This window comes from Thermobia domestica, chromosome 13 (genome assembly GCF_964235325.1).
Source record: "Thermobia domestica chromosome 13, izTheDome1.hap1.1, whole genome shotgun sequence".
Lineage (NCBI taxonomy): Eukaryota > Metazoa > Arthropoda > Insecta > Zygentoma > Lepismatidae > Thermobia > Thermobia domestica.
Window position 1 is genome coordinate 139,633,825 of NC_137466.1, and position 18,430 is coordinate 139,652,254.

Here is an 18,430-nt window from a genome sequence, read left to right on the forward strand (position 1 = left end):
ATTTCGGACCCAGCGAACATCCACCTATTTAGAGCTGCTGCATTTTGTAGTAATCCAATCGCACCACCATCACCTTTGACTATTGCGTTGTTCTGTTCGTGGGCTTGGTCCAATCCTATTGAAGAAAATGCCTTTTTGGTTTTTGTCACAACGAAGTTTCCGGAATCGAAGGATTTGCACAAATCCGGTTGTTTTTCTTGTAGTTGCAGGAGATCTCTTAGATAAACACATAGCCAACGATGCGAAAGGAAGGACCTCGAAATTCGGTAGTGGCGAAGCAGTGGGTCATTTTCGTCCCACCTTCGAAGCCCATTTTGACCCTCTTCCAGTGACGCACAAAACGTCGAAATAGGCGCACAAAAGGGTTCGCGATGTGAAATTAACGACCTCGAAATTCATTGGTGGCGGAAAAAGTTATTGCTGTTCCGCCATATTGGTAGGTCCATTTTGACCCACTTACGGTGACGCACAAAATGTGGGAATAGGCTCACAAAGCGACACAAAACACGCACAAAAGATGCAAAACAAAGTACCTTGAAATTCGTTGGTAACGGAACAAGTTAATGACGCCGTGACCACCAATATAAGTATATACTGTAGTTCTTACCATCAAGGCTGAGAACTGCACGGTCTAATTTTTTTTTTTTTTAGCCAAAGTAGAAGCCCAATCGGGGTAGTGATGTCAACCGGCTCGGCTCGGTTCAACTGAGGGAACAGCTTGAGCTGGTTTGGTTGGGATGACCCATAGACGGGGCTCAATTGAGCCGATGGCTTGAGTCGGCTCGGTAGGGACGAGTCATCGACTCGGCTCGATTGGAGCCAATGGCTCGAATCAGCTCCGTTGAAAGGAGTCCATAGGCTGGGTTCGAGTCAATTGAACCTTGGCTCTAACCGGCTCTGTTGGGGTAAGCAATCAGCTCAGTTCGGTTTGGCTCGTGTGAGCCACCGACTCGAGCTGGCTCGGTTGGATGAGCTTTTGGCTCTGCTCACTTCTCTGTTCGCCTCGATAAGTTAATGAGCTGTGAGAAAGCCGCTTGAGTCGTTAACAACCCTAAACGCGGTTCGAGCAGTTTTGAACATGTTTGGCTGGAGTCCTATAACTTTTAACAGTTTTTGGCTTGAGCCCGAATACTTGCTCCTCTTGAACTCAAACCTAGAACCTAGAACCTAGGATGTTCTTGTCTCCTGAAGATTTCTTGACGACCGAGATCGACAGTCAACGAATTTTTAGTATTCAGATACAAACCACCTATATTCCATGTTTATACACGGTGTTATAATAATAATTAGTTATAGTAATAGTAGTAGTATCATGGATAATTACATTGTCTATGTAGGATACTTGAAGAGAGTAGTACTTGAAACTACACAAAGGATTTAGCTCGAATTGGCTCGTTTTGGCTCGACTCGACTGGAAACTCAATCCGAATTAAGTCGAGTTGGGGGAAATTTTTCGAGCCGAGTTCTCGAGTCGAGCTCAAAGATGTCTGCTTCGAGTAGAGTCGAGTTTTAAAGAAAACTCGCTCGAACTCGCTCGTGCCTATCCCTATTGTATGCATCAAGGGCATATAGAGTTCTTTCAAGGGGGATAGAACCATAAACATAATGGGCTTTATGCAGAGTCGTTTTGACGCGTGATTAGTGCCATACTAAAGACTTCGACTACTTCAACTTTTGAACACTTCAATTTATATGCCGGTAGTCAAACTTCCTCCATAAAAATTGTTGCGTGAGTACCGCAAGATTCTGAAACCTGTATATTTGGATAGGGCGCGTACTAGTTCCTAAATAAAGTCTTGACCCGACTACGATAGGTTCCATAGTTTTGAAGCTATGGACCTTTAAAGTTAAATTTTTCATGTTTTCGGCAGCCTATAACTCCGAAAGGAAGCATTTCTGCACCCAGGTTGGTCTATACTTTTTGTCTTATCTTGGTGTCAGGAATCACTTCCCAAACGTTGTCGGTGTTGTTTTGAAACACCCTATATATATATATATATATATATATATATATATATATATATATATATATATATATATATATATATATATATATATATATCATAACACATGTTTGTAATGTAGTTAATGGGGCAGACGTTGCCACGAGGAGCGCCCACTCTCTTGTCCCCTTCTTTAGCATTATCGCTGTTCAGTAGATACATAATTTTCCTGTCCATAGTTTCTACATATCTTTCTTTCGCTTCAAATGTAGACAAACCCGAAAAATAATGAGCTTCTCAAGTTGAAATCACTTCCTGTATCAACAATGCCTGAAGGCTTTTATCAACTGTCGGCAGGTGTCGCCACACGCAAGGCAGAAATGCAAACTAATCTTCTTCGCAAATCGTGGATCAGAGTACTGAGAAGTTGTAAAGCATACAGTACATTTTGGTGACATAGTCAGTAAAGTGTGTATGTGTGTGTGTAATACAACGGCCAGAATAGGACTCAGAATTAAGGTAAGATCAAAAATATATGTTGACATTCAGACAACTGCAACAGCATTTAGTCGTATCAAAAGAGCCAATACTCTTCTAATATTGAAACACTCTCGCGGTAAAGAAATTTGTTTATTTTCTTTACCCTTTGCGGATTTTTTTTTTATGTTTCTCGACTTTGTTTGAACTGGTCTGAATTAATTTGTCAAGTTACAGCGTTTCGTGTATAATTATAGGTTAGTAAAATTAAAACCTTTATTTTTTTAAAAAAAAGTTACTATATCAACGCAATCAATTAAATCAGGGGTTAAAGTCGTGGTTTAAAGATTGTCTACTAGATGTGGTAATAAAATATCAAGCTACTAAGACTCGACGTTGGACAAAATCAACCCCAAAAAGCATGTCGAGCGTGACTCGACGTCTGAGTTATACAGACAAAATTAAATGCCGAATCTTATTCGACAAACGACCGCAAAAAGTTTTTTTTTTCAACAAGACAATATGAAATGTGAATAAACGTCTGGGCATGAGATGTTCTACATTCGTCTTGAATCGAAACCGGACCTGATATGTCTTTTTTCTTTGGATTGTAACATCCCTTTCCAGCACCGAAACTTTCAGCATAATTAGTAGGGTTAGGATTTTTAGGTGCTTTTTTTTTTTTTTTTTTTTTTTTTTACAGGGGTCTCATAAAGTGCCCGGTAAAGAGCTCTCATAAAATACCCATTGTACGAAATGTTTTCCCCAAATGGGAAAAGAGAGAATTTTTCAGCACTTTTTCCCCCTTTTTGGACTCTTTATTTCTTTTTTATTTCGAGAATTGTGGTTTGTGTGTTCACTTCAGTTTTATCATTTGGGAAAGGGAGGCAAAATTTTTCCGCCTAAATTTGAGAAAAACGGATTTTAATAAATTGCATGCTAATATAGTAATCAAAAACATAAAATTCTGATGTCGGTGGACAATATTGTTCCCCTTGGGAAAACCTGAAATGACGCTATTGATTCACTCAATAAGGCAAACCACCCAATCTTCAAGAAATTGTTCGAAAAACTCACACCAATGAGAATACTTAAGAAATCACTGTATTGAGCCACGAAACCGTACTAAGAATTATGCGGAAAATATCGAACTCCGATGTGGAGGTTATACTATAAAAGAAACCACAGGCACAATTAGACATATATTTTGAGCGTTTTGATGTTCTCCCCTTCACAAATGAGGAAATAAATCCAATTATCAACGGTACCCATGTTGTGGTTTCCAAGTGAGGGCAAATATAAGCGACATTTCAAATATAGTTTCAAATTTTGTGGTAACTATTCTAAAAATTTTATTGGGTTTTCGATCTTCCGAAGTACAATTTTCTCTACAGCGGGCAAGCGCCCCCTTGCTCCTCCTAATGGTCGCCCTTGCCCATTATGTGCAAGAAATATGAATTAGAGAACAATAGCGTAATGCCAGAACAGTGGAAAGTTAACTTCGTAAAAATGTCTTGATGGTAAGGACCAAGCATTCCGTATATGGTTTCTGTAGTTAAGCAATTGAAATTTATGTTCCTATAGTTAAAGAATTTACCACGCTTTGCACATTCCAATCATAGGATTTAAATCCATTAGTAATAAATTTGATATTGCGAATTGGTTTATCTCTACCCAGAAAAAAAAAAGTTCTTCTGAATGCCCTGAATCATATTGTTCTCACAACAAAACCATACGTATTTCTGATCCTTGCAAATTTCCCGTTCATTACTCGTCGGAGATCATGAATTGAATGGTTGTCTTCCTGTCTGAGAATGTACACAGTATAATGTTTGTAATTTCTCTGATGGTTTTTCGAAAAAAAAAAAAAAAGGTACTTGAGGTAATTATTCAGAAAAATTCAGTCGTTGTAGAATGTCACTGAGAGTTAGGCCCTAATTCGAAATTTGCCCAACTGCTTTCTGTGGATGCACCTGTAGGACGAAGTTTTAGCACCCACAAACACTTTTTTATCTAAAAAGAGAAAAATACGTTTAATAACTTAAGTACTTAATGTTGTTAAGTACGATAGCTTTATTCTTCTTTCCGTTCTGTGGTGACGGCTAATATATAGGCGTATAATCTACTCTCTCTCAATTCATATAAGAGAGAGAGAGATTACGTTACTTCTATTAACTTATATTCAATCAGAAAACAGCCTAGGCCTACAGTTGTCAAAGTAACTGAGATAAATAGCACCTTTTATGTTCGTTCCTTGTCTTATTTTTTAAACACCTTTTTCCTCTCTCTCTCTCTTTTCTTTGAAAATTGTCCTAAAAATAATTACCCGGATAATTATTGAAATACATGTTCTCCAGGAATGGATACAGGATTTATTATTATTATTATTATTATTATTATTATTATTATTATTATTATTATTATTATTATTATTATTATTATTATTATTATTATTATTATTATTATTATTTCGAGGACATAGGTCTGAGGATATCATTATATTTCTTTTCATACATTTTCGACCAATTTACATATCAATTTCAATGTATTCAATCTCTCAGTTGGTATTTTTTTTTAAATATTATCAGTAGCTTCATTCCAGGGGCACGGTGGCTCAGTGGTAGCCCTTCCTGTATACCTTTGGTGTATGGGGTCCCGGGTTTGATTCTTGGTGGGAGAGCCTTTTGAATTTTAACTGTCCTCGATGTTTCTGTGTTTGTGTCCCTGTCGTTCTAGGTTACTGGGAAAAGCGAATTAAACGAGTAAAAAGTGAGTAAAATTAAGTAGATAACCTAGCAATAAGTAGTTACGCGAATTAATGAGGCAAGTTCGGTGAAGAAAAAGTAGTAGAGCGTTTACTTCTGGTGCATGGGATCCTTGGTTCGATCGCAACTCGCGCCAAGTGAGCTTTGTGGTAGACAAATATCGTATGCGTGGGTTTTCTCGGGGTTCTCCCGTTTCCTCTCATTTCCTTCATTCTACCATTTCATTCATTTCTCATCATCCCCGTCTCCTTCATCCTAGACGGCATGACAATGGGACATAAAACTTCAAGATTTTATTTCATTTAGTTTCATTTCATGATTTGCTTAGGGAGAAGAGGGAAGTACCCGATCGGTATAAATAAAGTTTAGCGTTTTTGATTTGTACATTACTATATTATTTATTGATAAATCTCAGACTCAGAAGGCCCAATTAACCCCATGCGCCTCCCTAAACGACGCCACCACTTTTGTATCCCTAAGCTGAACAACACTAAACGAAAGCAACACCAAAATTACCCAACCTGTTGACACATGGTACAATGAGATAACTACAATGATTACAGAACCGGTAAGCTATATATACGTACATTTTGCAATACTAGAAGGAAGTTAATGTGAAGGTCAACAAATATGGTTCCTCTTAATTAGTAGTGGATTTTTAAATAACTCTTATTGGTAGTAATATAATAACGCACTGGGAAATTATTGCTAGGAGAAACAAACTACCTGGAACCGAAGGTAAGCTTGTAATATTTTGACACAAAAGATACCCGCATTGCAAGCCCGTAGCCAGAATACGAAGACAGGAGGGACCGAGGTGCTTTTTGTGGATAGGGGAGCATGAATATATATATAGTTTCTTAGTAGATAATGCTATTATAAAATACGATACGGTTTTTCTTAATAAGTTACGTAGAAACACACAAACAAAAAAACATTTAAAATGCATTAAACCGGAGAAAGACAGCGGCCCGCAAATAAAAATGAAAAATGTATGACTTGTTCCTTTTTCTAGTTCTTTATGCAACAACAAGTGTGTACCTGACTATCATGATATATAGGCCTACTTAAATCGAGACTTGATTTTTAACTATAATAATATGTGCTTAACAGCTTGGTTACGAAGACGATTCTCCAAGATAAGACCGTTGGTAACGGGCCGTTGGTAAAAGAAAGAAAGAAAGAGAAAAGCAAATTTCATATAATTACTTTTAAATACACGTGAATCAGTCAGAAACGGATCTAGAAGGTATCCTAATAGCATTGTAGATTTGTAATAACCTTACTCAAGCCTTCAAGGCTGTCTATACGCTTGCACAAGTTTGCATTTTTATGGGTGCGTACACTGACGTATTTACGATTTTGTTTCGGGGGGGCTTTGCTAACTTTCGGGGGGGCTTTGCTTGAAAATGTGAAAATTCTGCAAGATATTTCATATACTTTACTATAGTAAGTAAGATTTCAGGGGGGGCTTAAGACCGAAAGCCCCCCCCTAAATACGCCACTGGGTGCATACCTAACCAAAGCTATAGGAAACTTACTAGTTCCTCAATTACAAGCTTGTTTCAGACCTGGCAATAATACAAATATAAGGCTAGCCTTAAAATTCCTTTAAATTGACACACCTGTCAAAGATTACTTAGAATTTACACTTGGCAAAGCCATGCACAGACAGAACCTCTAACCGTAAGGCTAAGGCTAACACGCAAGCATTGTTGCGCAGCCTTCATTCTTACATCTGATCTAAGCAGACATGTTTATTCGTTAAAGCTATCTGGACTCCAAGTATGACTTCAAATTTACGCTTGGTAAAGCCATACACAGAGAGAACCTCTAACTGTAAGGCTAAGGCTAACGCAAACATTGTTGCGCAGCCCTCATTGTTACATCTGATCTAAGCAGACATGTTTATTCGTTAAAGCTATCTGGACTCCAAGTATGACTTCAAATTTACGCTTGGTAAAGCCATACACAGAGAGAACCTCTAACTGTAAGGCTAAGACTAACACGCAAGCATTGTTGCGTAGCCTTCATTCTTACATCTGATCTAAGCAGACATGTTTATTCGTTAAAACTATCTGGACTCCAAGTATGACTTCAAATTTACGCTTGGTAAAGCCATACACAAAGAGAACCTCTAACCTGTGGGGACGCTGTACATATTTTTTTGAGGTGGGGGACGACGTACCCCGCGTTCCCCCTCACTTTTACCCTCTGTATTTTAGGTTACATTGGAAGTGTAGAAATTTTAAAAAGTAAAGCATCGTATCCTACGAGCTATACATTCCAACACCACATAGTTGTGTAGAGGGGTTGCATGTCTCTCGGGCGTTAGTTTTATGACCAAATGATAATGAAAAACGAAGGATAACCATTTCTCCATTCTAAGATGAATCTTTATTGTTTGGAATGTTTTGCCCAATGAACACCATATATCACTGACATAATTAATTGTGTATGTATTGTATTTGCTTATTACTTACTGCATGCACTGACAATACATGAATTAGGAACTCCAACAGGAAGTAGACTTAAATCTTGCAAACAGTGCGAGATATTGAAACATTCTCCTCTTTATGGTACCCCTTGCCGATTTTAATCAAGACTTCTTTCACTTGTGTCTGTAAAGGGACATGTACACATGTAGTGAGGAATGACAAGGAGATTGATGCTCATATGGAATGATGCGTTGTGTAGAGAGCACAGGTTCAACTAATAATAATAATAATAATAATAATAATAATAATAATAATAATAATAATAATAATAATAATAATAATAATAATAATAATAAATTCCCGAGGAGAAACATTTTTGTTGTTATTGCTTGCAACGAAATAAACTATAAGAAATTCTTGACTGCTTGTATTTTTAACACACACTTATTTAAATACTGAGCTGAAAGTTCCAAGGGAAGGGGCTGAGAACCCCGTAGCCACCCCACTACCTACGGGCGTGTCGATTCTTCTTGTGAAAATAACACAAAAACCGTCGAGACACGAGCTTCTTGTTTCCCTTCCTTGGATCCACCGTTAATCCTCCTTACACGGGAAGGTCCCACAAGTTGTTGTTCAAATTTGATTGCCACGTAGTGCATCTGATAGAGCATCATGAGAAATGAAAATGAGCAAAATTTAAGGTGCTATGGCCCAGAAGGGTAGGAGCTACGAGGCTTCAAAATTTGAATATCCAAAATATATCATGGAATTATCTACGTTTAAAGTAAATATCTTGAGAACCGTTAAAGCAATCAAAAGAAAAGTTGCACAGTATGATAAGAACAAAATACCCTATCGAAAACCACAAACAGTGCTGCTATAGGTGAAGCAGTGTTGCCAACTCAGAATAAAAATATTTTGTTTGAAATAACACCATATACAAGTGTGCACAGATTTTAAAATGCATTATTATCACTAAACATAACAGTGAAGTATAGTGGTACAGTGTTGCACACTGTTGAAGCTATGTGTGCTGAAAATGTTCAATGGAGAAGTTCGATATATGGCAACAGATGGTAATAAAGGAATCTAGGTCTCATACTATGAATTTACTCCAAGTGCATAACACCGATAGTATAACATAGGAAAATGTCAACAGTGTATAAAATATTGATGCATTTGAAAAACAATTGAATGATGCCATTTTTTCGTGCTGTGTCAGCTCCGAAGCTAAATAGGATGAAACTTATAGTGTAAAATGGGAAGGAACAACTATGAAAGAGAAAGATAACAATGAAATGTAAGGTGAAAAGTACAAAAAAACATGCCCGAGGCGGGATTGGAACCCGTGGTCCCCAATAAGTCGGCGGCTTAACCTTCTAAACCACACGGTTATCTCGGCCGGATAAAAATGAAATGAGGTGGTAATAAAATAATTATATTTCCAATTACAGTGAAGAGTAACATAATCATATGATGTGTAAGAGAGGAAGTAAAAGAATATATCTCTTAACACGAAAGACTTAAACCAAGAAAGTACTCTACTAAATCTCTATAATCTGGAAAAACAGTTTACAGAATTAGAAAACACGTGTTTCTTTCCTCCCGTGTAACATTTTGTTTTCGCGAGTTGTCTGTTTATTCGCCGGGGCTACTGAAATACAATGCAGACCTCTCATTTTTTTTTTTTTTTTTTTTGTTTAAATGTATTCCTTTATTATTCTCCGATGCGACATATCAAACTTCTCCATTGTACGTTTTCAGCACACGTAGCTCCAATAGTGTGCAATACTGTGCAATACATTTTACTGTTATGTTTAGTGATAATAGTGCATTTTAAATCTGTGCATACTTCTATATGGTACTATTTCAAACAAAATATTTTTATGTGAAGTTGGCAATAGTATTTCACCTATTGCAACGCTGTTTGTGGTTTTCGATAGGATATTTTGTTCTTATTATATTGTGCAACTTGTTTTGATTGCTTTAACGGTTCTCAAGATATTTACTTTAAACGTACATAATTCCATGATATACTTTTTTTTTTTTATATATTCAAATTTTGAAGCCGAGCTCCTTCGTGGCTAAACAGTTAGCGTACGCGCCTTTGGCTTGGAAGACCCGGGTTAGATTCCCGGCGGAAGATCATGTGGTTCGGATTCCACATTAATCTGTAGGTCCACGACTCATATGGCCTCGCTGCTGAACGGGACGTTAAACCCAAAATCAACTCAACTCAAATTTTCAAGCACTGTAGCTCCTATCCTTCTGGTCCATATCACCTTAAATTTTGCTCATTTTCATTTCCCATGATGCTCTATCAGATGCGTTATGTGACAATCAGATTTGAGCGACAACTTGCGGTACCTTGCCATGTTAGAATTTCAACGTCATATGTCATAAATTAAGCCAATAATGTTTGAACAACGCTGGGACGAATCCAGGACCGACTTCTAGGAAGGGGGACGGTGGGTTGTCATACTGCTACTTTTAAGGGCTCCAAACTTTGGAATGGGTTTTATGTCAGTTTTCCTCTTCTGGGGAAGCGATTGTCCCCCTCCTGATCGCCCCCCTGGATCCGCCCCTGGAACAACAAGGCCATGTTTGAAAGAAACTGACAACTAAATTCTGTTAGATCATATCATTTTAGAATTTTGCATCGCCGTGTGTAGCTCTTTACCCTGCACATTGATCGGCAAACTGTTTACGAGGTCACGGAACTTATATCGCATGACAATATTCATTATGCAAAGGGTTTTATTCATGGGGAATTCCAGTAAAGAAGAATTCAATTGATCGAGTATGAATAACATTGAATGGCATTTGCCTGGCAAGGAAGAGCAACTAGAGGGACTGGCATTTTTGCTTTTCATATGATATGGCCATTGTTACGGAATCTGAATTGACAATGATCTCAGGAAAGGTAATTTAAAGCTGTGGAAATAATTTGATATGTAATATGAGAAAGATGAATGCAGTCGTAATAGGTGTTGCGATGATTAAAGCTGTAACAATTATAGATGTCTGAGCAAAGACATTAGAATGGATAAGTAGTTTCCACCAGGGATAAAAGTGAGAGGGAACGTGGGCGAATGCCGTCCTCCCACTTTTAGAGAATATCTGTGGCGTTACCCCACTTTCTGAAAAAAATACAACGGACGAAGATAGGCATAGGGGACGGTGTGACGTCATGCGTCCCCTTACCTTTTCAGATCCACTTTTATCCCTGGTTTCCACCCTAGGTAACATGACGTAGATACAAAATGTAAACGATAAATAAAAAGCAACATGAGAAATGGTTAAATATCTTTAAGATGATCATGGTTTTAATAATGAGAATCACACTATGTGAGTTACTGAATGAAAGTTTAAAAAAAAAAAAAAAATCAGATACGGAGTACCGGTAGTACACTATACGGACCAGGAACGTGGGCTTTCCGGAAAGACGACAAAAAAATATTATACTTGAATTCTCGGACACTTAAATGCTGTGGACAATAAAAAAATATAGATGATTGAAACTATAAACTAATGAAGGTTATTATGAATAATAGGGTGAAAGAATAAAATGTGAAATTAGTAAAAAGAAGTTAGGATATTGTTGGATAAACATTTTTATTTTGAATGACGTAGTAGAAGGTAGGGTGGAAGGAAATCAAGAAAAATAGAGAATTCCTATATCAGATAGGAGAAAGATAGAGGTTAAAATTCCTATATCAGGATGAAGTTCCCTAAGGTTAATAACATATGAAAACTTCTAAATATGTAGTTGAGTTAATTTTGAGTTTGTCCCTTTCAGCAGGGAGGCTATATGAGACAGAACCTACTGATTAACGTGGAATTAAAACGATATGAGCTACCGGCGGGAATCGAACACGGGTCTCCCACGCCAAAGGCACTTACGCTAACCGTTAGCCACGAAGGAGCTCTCTAAGTATATAGCAAGTCCCCTGCCAGCAGAAGAAAATTATGACTAATTGTAAGATAGAGATGGAAACCGAATCCCGGTAGCCCTTAATTCAAGTGGCTTCCACTCACCTCATAATTTTGACATGAATTAACTGGTGTCTGAAACATTTCTTTTTCTAATCGTACCCCTCAATTTTTACATGCAAGAGACGCCCATGCATAGTGTGCAGAGCGGGGGGGTGGGGGTGATATCAGACTTTAATTTCTCAACTAAGGCTAAGCATTTCACTTCAACTCGTGGCATTGTATACATTACCATTTGTTTTTATTTTCGTTCAAAATATGCAAATCCAAAGGCTACCTTTCACGTTGTGAAATGAGAATTAAGAGATATGGGGCCAAAACCCTATAAGGTACCTTGTTCCTCCGTCATTATCTTATTCGACAATATTTTACATTGTGAAAAAACAAAACTCCATTTTCATTATGAATTTTCTATTTTTTTTTTCGAGAAGACGCCGGATATCCCTGCTAGCCGTGAGAGTACGCCAAAACATGGTTATATACTGTGAATTGAGTCTAACCCCACTGAATTCCAAAACCCGGTGCTCCCGTAGAAGACAATATTGGTGAAAGTGGGTTAGGATTCGTATTTAATCATCGGTTTACTATTTTCCCTTAGAGATATAAAACCTGGAATAACGCACGTTAGACACTTGACCATAAATGAACTCAAAATCTTCATTAGTACTTGCATTTTAGTTTTGAACATGTACATGTCTGATATACAATTACAAATAAGTGTTTCGCAACGTAACAGAGGTTTTTCATTGTTGAACAAGGCGAGCTGAGTTGCATTATCCCCTAGAAATGCAACATATTCCTGACTCTTCTTCTTCTTCTTCTTCTTTTTAACCTATGGATAGATTATGACAAAATCTTGCATGATCCTCAAGGCCATTGAAGGGGCAAGATTTTAAAAATAAATTCTAAAATCTACTGAATCATGAAGGAATAATAACCGAAAATTCACTTCTCCTACAGAAAGCAGTGGAATACATTTATTCTTAAAATACGTGCAGCCATTTATTTTTGTATGATTTTATCTGTGATGTATAATATCTAGGAGTACAATATTTACCAGAAGTAAGGTGATTTTCTTGGCGACTTATCGGAAAGCACAAAAGCCTGAGAGAGAACGTCAGAAACCAGATTCAGACGAGTTCCACAACGGACAGGCACTACTTTTTGTCTCAGTCAATGATAATATCTTAGGAAGTGCATCACTGTTTGCTAACATTGACAGTTAAAATATCTTGGAATACAGTTCGCTGGTTGATTGGTTTGGAGTTTAGCCTCCAGTTCAGCACTGAGGTTATATAAGACTTGGACCTACAGCTTAACCTGGGACCCGAACCAGATGAACTCCCGCCGGCAATCGAACCTGGGTATTCCGCGCCTTTACTCTAATCATCTAGCCACGAGGTAGTTTCTTTGGGAAATATAGGTAAGATATTTGAGTGTGCAGTACTTTGCTTATGGAGGAGTTTATGATAGTAAAGCTTACATCATTGAAGCAAAGTGAAGCTCTATTCTTAGACGAAAAATGCATTTTAGTAATCCTTCTTCTGAACGGTTCGGCTTGTCTCAACCAAATTTTCCAGAGTCTTTCTTTCGTGTTGATATGCGGAAACTTCTTAATGAAAATTTAGTTGCTCCACATAAACTTCGTTTTTGAAAATCTACCTTCTGAAATATAATGGAAAACGGGGTGCCCAATTCTCGTATTGCACTATATACTATCGAGAAACTGTTTCTATTAATTGAAATGAATTATGTGTTACATTAATTTCGGCTCTCAATCCTTGCGAATGCCATGAAGTATTTCATGTACACTTTTAGTGAATAATTGTAACTAATTACATGTAGTTTTCAAAGGAAAATGATATATGACATTTGAGTTTTAATAATATATTAACAATAACCAACAGATACGCTATTAGCATTCATTAGTGTTCAGCTGCAAACTAGTGTTCATTGTTTTATAGATTAAATTTGAACGCCTCTGGCAAAGTGACTGACAGGTAGAGAACGTCATCCTGTTTACTCAGTCTGATTGTAATTGTTTTGATCTTGAAAGATCGTTAATTTCGAAGATCTGAAATTTCCACTTTTTAACCTGGGTGTCTCGTTCTATGATCTTAACTATAATTTAAGATAATGAGGATGTGCGATATTTAAATTTGCCGTTAGTTGTTCTAATATGAACATCGAGTTCTCTTTTCAACAGATTGTCTACTACTGTGTAACTACTGCTTGTCATGTTTTTCCGAAGTGATAAGTTTTGCCCTTTATCTAGCAACTCTGTTTTAATTAAGGAAATTTAAGCTCTAAATAATACAAATGTTTTCGGTATTATTCTCTTAAGAACGTTCATCTGCTTAGATAAGATAATCTGTTTTTATTGTATGCATCACGTGATATAGTGCATTCAGTTATAACAAAATCTACATCAAGATAGGCTAAATGCAGTGTTGACAATTTAGCGACTTTTCTCTAGATCTAATGACTTCTCATGCTCTTTAGCCATAAAATAAAATAGCGCTTAGCGACAAATCTGGTAACACTTTTTAAAAAATGTAATTTTGACAACAAAAAAATACAGTTTTGTCGTTTTCAATCTTTCCTTTAATAAATTGACAAAATTACTTAACAATGGCATCCTATCGGTAATTTACAATGGGAGAACAGAGAAGATAGTATTCATTTTGATAGAATAAGGAAATACCACGATGCTAGACTATTCGTAGATTTTTGTAGAGATGCAAAAAAGCCGGCTTTTTTGAATCGATGTTTTTTTTTTCACATAAAAAGCCGGCTTTTTTGGGAAAAAAACGAGAATTTTGGAAATTTGGGCTTTTTTCATTTTCATGATTTTTCTATCCAAATAGCTTTCTTATAGTATATTCTATAGTTAGATAAGAATTCCATGACCTAAATGCCATATTTAGCTCTGTAATTCACATCAAGATGGATGGAGCACATGTTTTACAAATTAAAGCTAACATGAAGAATGTAGTATTTGAGGGCAATTTTACAGGCTATTTAACTTTATTTTAACTTTTGAGTTTTCGACATCTTTTTTCTTCTCTAGATCATTTTAGTTTGTCATCCGTGTTTCATTTCTAAGAGCTTAGTACTCTAGCTTCTAGCACAAAAGTTAAACTTACGTTTTTCTATATATCCGTCAAAGCATTATGCAATGATTTAGCAGTAATTTTCCGGATACAACCTTGAATACCAATTTATACAAATAATTAGTAGCGGATTTAGAAAAGTATTTTGGGAGAGGTTTCTCTGATTGTTTCGTTTTCTAAAAAGTCCTAATTTTATTTGGGAGGTGCTTGAAGTTTATGAGTACAGGCATAACTAATATTTCGTTTCGTTTATATGTTTAGCAAAATCTTCCGGATACAACCTTGAAGATCATTTTATACTGAGAATCCGTGGCGAATTTAGAAAAGTATTTTGGGAGGGGTTTTCTTACTACTAATGTTTAGTTTTTATAAACATTCGTAATTTTTATTTGACGGGAGCTTAAAGTTTATCAGTAAAGGCATAACTAATAGATATTTCGTTAGTTTTAGACATTCCGCAACTTTGGGGAACAGGCTTCAGTCCGAAAGACCGACCCCCTAACCTTCGCAAAACCGTCACTGCTGGTAATTAGTAATAATAACGATTTAAAAACAATAAGAAAGGAAGTCGACCAACTCCTACACTCCTAGTCGGCCAATACACGCACTATTTCTACATTCACAGATGGAATGAAGGAAAGCTTGGTCAGAATGGTCGAATGCTGGGTTGAATCCCGGACTTCCCGATAGAAGCGCAAAAGCTAATCACTCAGTCATGTTTGTTGTGCAGTTGTATTTAGTTTAACTTAAATATATTCCGTAGTCCTTTTTTTTTGGGGGGGGGAGTTTCGTAATGATATGTTAAATCCCTCTTGTTAAAAATTCAGAAAACTCGAGGACTGGGTAAACCGTGATGGTGGTCAAGGGCGCCCATGTTGTGGTTTCCAAGGGGGGGGGGGCAAGTATAAGCGACGTTTCAAAAATAGTTTCAAATTTTGCTGTAACTAATGTAAAAATTCTATTGGATTTTCGATATTCTGAAGTACATTTTCTTCTAGGGGGGGGCGAGCGCCCCCTTTGCCCCCTGATGGGCACCCTCGATGGTGGTTATAAAAAACTTAATTGTAGAATTTCAAGAATATACAGAACCAAAAGTTCCAGATGTGCCACCTATAATTGTATCATATAAATCTAAGTATTTTTCTTATGTTTTATTTTGTTTCACAAAGAGGGTATGGAATATTTTGAAGTAAAAATACTACATACAATTTTGCTAGTTATTTGTATATTTTTTAAAAGAAGTTTTTACTTAGCTTCGTTTACACCCGCTGTTTTTTTTTTAAATAACTGGTTTAAACCAAAAAAATAAAAAGAACAAAAATGCGAATCGTGTGAACTTCATGGTGACGTTTCCACATGTCAAACCATCTGCATTAGTCGTATTTCCTTTTCACCTTTTAATTAAGGTGTCCCATTCAATTCTCGGTCGAACCACAACCCTTCTTTCATGTGTAAACCAAGTAGCGGTTCAGATGTCACTTTAAGCGAAAGTCTTCTCTTTGATAACCTCTGTATTACGTAAGGATGTTAAGCCTAAACATACGAAACGAAACCAAATTATATATTTCTGCATGCCTGTTGTTTTATAAAGAAGCCAAGGTTGCTTAAATATATTGATTGAAATTGGTAAAATTTATCGATTGCCTACGTAGCTTCCAACATTAGCTTGAATTGGACTTTCAATGATATCTACATACTAAATTTGTAATTTAATACCTCAATTTAGCGTACTGATTATAATACGTTGACCTTTACATTTTACATGGAAAGCAATAACAGGATTTTCCCGTTATTGTTCTACATTTAAAATAATGACGGGATTTTCCCGATGGCTAGGGCGGGAGTTTCTCAATTTAAGAAATTTACTGACCGGACTTCTTTAAGCTTATTGGACCTCCTCCAGCATAACCCCGTTGTTGCATAATAACACCAAGGCGAAACAAACTTATTTCTGTGAATATGTAATATAAATACATAAAGCAAAATATCTAAATCAAAAAAACTTGGTTTAAAACCCAAAAAAGCCTGGTTTAAAATGCCCCCCAAAAACAGGTTTTTCGCATTTTCAGAAACAACCATGGTTCTTGCCAACTCTGCTTACTTTTGTATATAGGAGGTTAATTTTTTTTTATTATATACATTAGTTAATCCTTTGGAATTCATAATGTAGAAATGTTGAAGTAAAATTGTTTAAAATATCTTTTCGAAATTCATGGTTTATTTTCTAGGTTTTATATTATTATCAGCATCAACCACTAATTAAATGACCTTTTGTGTTATAGAGAAGCGAAACAAAGTCTGCTTTATAAATTTAAAGCAGAATTTTGAAAAAAGCCCAAAATTTCCCAATCAAAAAAGCGAAGCAGAAAAAACCGAGTTTTTTTTCCAAAAAAGCCGTTTTTTTTTCGAGCCCTTACATCTCTAGATTTTTGCAATTTAGCTTTCACATGTTTATCTTTGCTTCGCTCGAACACAGAAGTGGAACGGGGATTTAATAGTACGAACATAGTGGAATTGAAATTCCATAATAGACTTGCATTGTCTATGCTTTTAAAACACACTATTTGTTAAATGCTTTTAAAAGTACACTAATTGTTAAAATCATTTGGACACAACTTTAACATCTACAAACTTTAAGAAGAAACTATTAAATTAATTGGAACGATGGTTACATACATTCCTATATGACCAAATCTTACTTCAAGTGCTATGAAGAGTGAAAGATGAAGAATTTGAGGTTTTCTTGTTACTTGTAATAGACCTTGCTAACGTGTGTTAGTTTATTATTTTCTTATTTAGCGGCAAATAAAGCGACTTATATATTTCATTTGACAATAAACTAGCGATTTTACTTAGTCTGATGTTGGCAACACTGGCTATGTGGAGCATTAAAATATTGTAAAGAGCTACGTCAAGTGTAAATATGTAGTACTTTACAGCATCTATTTGGAATCTTAATTTTCTCGTGTGATTATAAATATCTATTTTTGGTAAGCAATCATCCATAACAATTTTATTACTGAGAAGAGTAATAGCTAGTTGTGTTACATCTTTGAAAATACAATGTTTTCATCAAGTGATTGAAGTAGTATTATTTTAAAGGTTTGATATAATACAACATTTTTTATGCTTTTGCTTTAAATATAACGGTTATTGAATCTTTGTTTCAATTGTTTAAATGTAAATTATTTAGTTAATGTTTAATGTTAGTGCACTGACATCAGGCACGTAGCCAGGATTTCGTGATGGGAAGGGGGGTCCGTGACATGAAATACTGTGGTCATCACACCAGGGGCTCGATCACTCTAAACTATTTTACTGGAACATATATTGGTTCGTTTAGCCAGGATTTCGTAACGGGGGAGGGGGAGGCTAACATGAAATTCTGAAGACCCAGGAGCTAGATCAATCTAAACTACTTTACTATCAACATATATTGGTTTGTTAGGACAATAAAATTAGGATACCTTGGTAAGTATTTTAATAACAAACTATGAAGAAATCTCGAGTAAAATAATAATAAAAAAACATGCATTGAAAAAGATTTTACAATATTTACGTCCTTCCTCTGTGTATTCAAATATAACAATTTTCCTTTCATTATGACCTCAATTATTATAAAAAGTACTTCCATAATGTAAAAATATTTCAATAATGTCTTGTAAAATATTTTACAATATCTGCGTTCCTTTCTCTGTTGA

At 36.1% G+C, this 18,430-nt stretch overlaps 1 protein-coding gene across 1 annotated transcript in view; it reads left to right on the plus strand.

The window, feature by feature from the left end:
- The first annotated feature begins 2,356 nt into the window (after window positions 1-2,356).
- LOC145668580 (putative sodium-dependent multivitamin transporter) overlaps window positions 2,357-18,430 on the plus strand; it is a 113,286-nt gene continuing 97,212 nt past the window's right edge. The window contains exon 1 of the mRNA XM_081736587.1: window positions 2,357-2,462. The gene's annotated coding sequence lies outside the window, so the exon portion shown is untranslated. The remainder of the gene's footprint in view (window positions 2,463-18,430) is intronic.